A 6,000-nucleotide genomic window follows, 5' to 3' on the forward strand; every position below is an offset into this window, starting at 1 on the left:
GTCAGCTAGTTATATTATAAAATGCACCCAAGTCTATCTAAGAAATCCAGAGGCAATACTGGTAGTAAACTACCGAAAGAACAAGATTGTCTCAATCGATTTAATGCTCTTGAAACCGACAGTGGCGCTAATTCGTGTAGTGGCACGAGTTGAAACTACGCTCGATCGAAAGCTACTCAATTTTGGTTTAATTGGATAGTACATTTAAGGACCAAATCAAAATCAAAAACCGTATCAAACCAATTTTGGCACCTATCCTTCTGTTTTAAATGTTCTTGAGTTATGGAGACCTTTGCGCCGTTCAGTTCTTTATCACTTTGACGACCTCCGTGGTCGAGTGGCGTACGCACCGGTTTCAAGGCGTCGCTAGCTCTGAGGTCCCGGGTTCGATCCCCGGTCGGGTCAATGTAAAAATTCACATTTCTACATTGTCTCGGGTCTGGGTGTTTGTGGTACCTTCGTTGTATCTGAACTCCATAACACAAGTGCTTTAGCAACTTACTTTGAGTTCAGAACAATGTATGTGATGTTGTCCGTATTTATTCACAATTGCAACTATTTATTATTGTTACTAGCCTGGAATGTTCCGAAGGTATCCCCAGTCACTTGTCTTTCTCAAGACCCGCGACTATACTTGAAGATATTTTGGAAGAGGTTTCGTCGATGGTACAAAAATTCACCCCCATTCAACGTTTAATTGAACTGTTTTATAACGCAGTCATACCAAGGTCATGACACAAAGACCTGTTATCGGTTACGTCACGGGCCTTTCCCGTGGCTACAATCACACAACCACAGAATGACCATATGTAGACAATGGACTATTGTCCTCATTCATTTTATTTCCAAATTGATATAACATATTACTCTTTTATATTAATTACTCCTTTTCAGCGTGGTTATGAGGTTCTGTGCATGGATTTGAGAAAGAGTGTGCAGGTTTGATTCTAAGACAGACAGGGCAAGATCTTTTTAAAGTTAGTCCATCTTTATTCCAAAACTCTTCTAGTGAAGTAAAACATTGCAAAGAGGCCTTTTTTAAGGATAGGTAACAATCAAATAACTCCTTCCGCTTTGGGTGGAGTGTCAGACTTCTGACTAAAACCCATCCATGTTCCTTCCTTTGCAATTCGTGTACCGGGGCCACGGTAACCCTTTCGGACAATACCGCTGCCCCGGCAGGCATCAGCCCTAATAAGTTCCACAGAATTATAAGGATTTCAAATATTGGAACCTAGAAACGCGTGCAGTAAAAATCGTGATAATCAATGCTCTGTTTCTATATGAGAGGCTTGCAGTGGGACAGTTACAGAATGTTGTAATAAACAGTTTCTGTTGTCATAGCAACTATCGTTGTACAATTTTTATGCCAACGGTTTTACGCGACCCCGCCTTTTCAGCCCAAGACTAAGGAAACCGGTTGGGTCCGAAACAAGAAAGTAAACCATTGCATCGTTAAATAATAAGTTTCAGTAATGGCGCCCTACCGTGGGGCAGATCACAAGCATTCAGATCAACTCGTGCTCAGTACAATAGGCCTGCAGTGGCACAGTTACAGGCTGCTGTTATTTATTCGCCACGTGATTTTAAACATTAATTGTATCTTAATTAATTACGTAGGTCTTTCCCCGACAACAACGCGATGTGCATATTAATATGATAAAACACGTGTCCAATGATTCACAACACAATAATACAACATGGCGGATTATGAAAAGAAATACAATGGAATCATTCATGAGGGTACAGGTAAAGATTTGTTTTGACGTATGAATAGCAGTATTTAATAAGGGCAGAGTAGTCCACAAGCCGACTACACCTTGTATCTACTCGTAATTGTTCTTTTCTGTTTCCAATGTTTATTAGCAAAAGGGACAAAGAAAGCAGAGCTACACCTCTCGGTCTATTACAACACTAGATTTAAAAGTTACGACTGCAAGGATAGCCGAGTGGTTAACGTCACCATGCCAAAACTATTGAGCGCGACGTGTCGCAGGGTCGATCCCCGCGTAGCACACGCGATCCACGAATGTGACTTAAATGTTTGTGAAAACCCCGTGACATTACTTAATACGGGAGTCGGGTTTTCTTGAAAAGATTTAAAAAAAGATGTTATGATAGTAAGCTGCTGCTCGCGGCATCGCCCGCTTGGATTTCGGATATAGCTGTAAAAATATAACCCTCCTGTAACAAAGTCAGATAAAGTAGCCTATGAGTTAATCCAAGGTGTTAGAATTCATTGGCCTAGCCTTTTCCCAACTATGTTGGGGTCGGCTACCAGCCTAACCGGTTTCAGCTAAGTACCAGTGTTTTACAAGGAGCGACTGTATATCTGACCTCCTGAACCCAGTTACCTGGGCAGCACGATACCCTTGGTTAGACTGGTTGTCAGACTTTCCAACTTTCTGACTAACTGTAACGACTGTCAAAGATGTAGGAATAACAGCCGGGACCCACAATTTAACGTGCCTTCCGAAACCCGGAGGAACTCGTTATGACAAAGATGGTCACCCATCTACGGACCAACCGCGTCAAGCATAGCTTAACCTGTGATCGTTTCACTTATGCGGTTATAACCTCGCCACGAGCTCCTCTTTACAGAATTACCAAACAAAAATCTGTGTGAAAACTTTGACTTATTTAAGTAAACAAATATCCGTTTCTAAGCTTATCTAAGACTGGAAACTTTTCTTTTAAAAACTATCCATAATTAAACCATTTAATCATTGTCCGGGTTGACTAACATTCAAGTCAAATGCACAAAGAGACCCAGACTCAGGACAAGCATTCGTGGATCACACAAACGCTTGTCTTCTGTCCGTCTCGGGGGCTCTTGATATTTTTTTATTTTAATTTATTACAATAATAAAGCATTAAATATGCAACAACCTCGTAATTTCTCTGTATCATATCGTTTTCCTTATAAACTGTGTTAACGGTGAAAACCCATTCGTAACTGGCAAAAATATTTGCGTCATGACTACAAGATCAATTTTCGGATCGGTATATAACTGATAGTTTAGTGGTATATTCGTTGGACAGTCAAATCTAAGGACGAGGATCGAATCCCAGCAATTATGTCATTTGGAATTCTCACTGGAATTGAATTTTCACTTTCTAAAGGGAGAAAACCGCAAATTTCGTAAGTTTGCCAAAAATATAACTTTAATTTTCCCGGAAGCGGTTAATTGTATTTTAAATAATAATACAAATAAATGAAACAGTGTTTCTCGCATTCAGACACACATGATTCAAATTTTATAATTTTATTTAGGGATGGAAGCTGTAGGTGTAGTATGTCAGACTCTTTCTGATTAAACCTGAACCGCCGCGCTACGACCATACAGCTCCCCTGAATAATTTTCACGTATTAGCCACGTCAAAGGTACAAAAGGTTTAATCTCTCCAGGCAGTTTAGTATTGGACGTCAACCATATCAAAAAAAACAAAAAAAGATTTTTAAAACAGGTATTAAATTAGAGGTTTGAAGACAAGTTATATTACTCCAAGAATTGACTCTGACCAATCGCACAAAGGTATTAAATCGGCAAGTCAAAATCACGTAACTTGTCAAAACATAAGAAGCTTTCTATAAATGTTTCAGGGCTGACCCTCTGACCCAATAAAATAATCCGTAAACTAAGAGACAACCGATAACCGACATACAAGGAAAATTGTGTTATAAATAAGGGATCCTATTATCAATCAGCTGTTTTGATACAGGATGCTACACAAACTCCTCATCCGTTTGATATGATTAGTCAGAAGATGCTGGCGGATAATAATATAACATATATACATCCTGGATACAAATATAGACACAATGTTTATTTTTGTATTTGAGCTGGTGGCTAAGCTATAACAGCATAAGTGAAACGATCACAGGTTAAGCTATGCTTGACGCGGTTGGTCCGTAGATGGGTGACCATATTTGTCATAACGAGTTCCTCCGTGTTTCGGGAGGCGTTATCGATAGATTCTGCTGCCGATTAAACATCATCTGTCAAACTTTCAAGAGTCTATGATAATTCAACAGGCTGGAGACGGACGAAGGGATAGATAGACCGACAGACGGACAGCGGAGGCTCATTAAGAAGACCCCCTTTTTACCCCTTGAGTACGGAACACTTAGTTTTTAGAGAGAAAAGTCACCAAATGTCATGCCGACTAATTCACCGTCACAAGTGGATACAAAGACAATAGGTTATGAGAATAAATCTATATTATAAATCTGCTTAGTCCGAAAGAAAGATTTTTTTTTACTGAATACTTATATTTCATTTATCGAAAAGTAAAGAAGATTAAAAGCACTTAAGATGATAAAATGAATGGTAGAGCGCTAGTAACATCACATGCTATTAAAAAGCATACTGGTAAGTGACGTCACACGAGATTTTAACTCACTGTATACCCTTCCTGTTTTGTTTGCCAGATTAAAGAAAAAAAAACCCGTCCAATAATTTTTGGAAAGCTGTCTGAAGGACTAAACCAATTATTTTTGTATCAAAAACCCTATTTATACTCAAAACATGACTAACCAAGTTGTTCTCAAACAAGGCTCACACGACAATCAGTGACGTTTCAGTTAAATAAAAAATATATCATCAAATCTTCGGATCAATGCACATTCGATACTATGACCCCGACTACGCATACTTTAACAGATAGTATGTCTCTCAGTTATTTATAATTAAACCTTATCATTGTTTAAAGCATCATTGACAACAATATTATTAATTACTACATTTAATAATTCATATCTTATCATCGCTATTGTATAACATTTTTTAAACTTACAATTTTAACTTGTAACTTAGTTTTGTTTTATCGTTTTCTTAAGCGCCATTCTATTCCGCCATTTTTATGTCGCACATAGACTTGGATTGAAGTATGTTTTTTACGAAATAATATACATAATTTTCGGGTTCGATCTCCGTTTAGGCCGTAGATGATCTCGTTTTTTAACCAACTTCAAAAACGAGTAGGCTTTCGTCAGTATTTTTTTTGTTACGTCAGAATTTCGAACTATATGCACTCATAGTTGATTGACTCTTTTTTTAATTTAACGTAAAATATCTGTCATTTTGTCCCATAAAAATTTGAGTAAGGCAGAGTTGTATTTTTATTTCAAGTCAGTTTTAAGTTTTTAATGTTAAAATTATAGTAGCTTAACATCTAATGTGTGGTAAACTTAGCCCAAAATTAATTCGGCAACCGGCAGATATAATTTTTTATGTAAAATAATTTACAAAATCTGTTCAGTAAATCAAGAGATTAGACCCACTACGTCACATACTCAAACTGTATCTCTTCATAATTTTAGTACTGTACAGCAGCAGATATTCATACAATGTTTTCTCTACCAATAAAATAAATGTTACATAAAAAGATTTTATATATTTCTCATAATGTTATCAGAAACAATTGTTTTTCTGTAAAACGGGGGCACATGATAACGGTTTTACAAAAATATATAGCAACAAGCAATGTCTGTCTGTATGTTACTTTGTATTGGACGTTCATAGATCTATAAATACCCTACAAAACTGATTTTTAGATGAAAGTACTCGTACTGTCATGTCCTAAAAGTTTTCTTATAATATGTCATCATGGTGTCAGAGTTTTAACTGGACGTAGTCCTTTGCAGTTACTTCTAAAGTAAAAACTGAAAAAATCTCACTTGTGAGGGGTTCTACACGAGGTTTTTAACAAACTGTGCAACGTATCGCGGCATCGATCCCTGCGTAGTAAAAGCATTAGTATGATCCACAAATGCTCGTTCTGAGTCTGTGGGTGTCTTTGTGCATGTGACTTGAATGTTTGCAAAACCAATCGCGACAGAAAGATTAAATTCCTTAGTGAAAGAGGCGGTTTTTTTTTAAAGAAAAGCAAACGGCAATTACCTTGTAGTACGCACATGAAATTGAAAAGACATTGAACCGGGATAAATTCGATTCTAAAACTCTTAGACTTGTTAAAAAAAATAGTAATCATACGAAA

The sequence above is a fragment of the Trichoplusia ni genome, chromosome 17, assembly GCF_003590095.1.
Source record: "Trichoplusia ni isolate ovarian cell line Hi5 chromosome 17, tn1, whole genome shotgun sequence".
NCBI classification, from domain to species: Eukaryota; Metazoa; Arthropoda; class Insecta; order Lepidoptera; family Noctuidae; genus Trichoplusia; species Trichoplusia ni.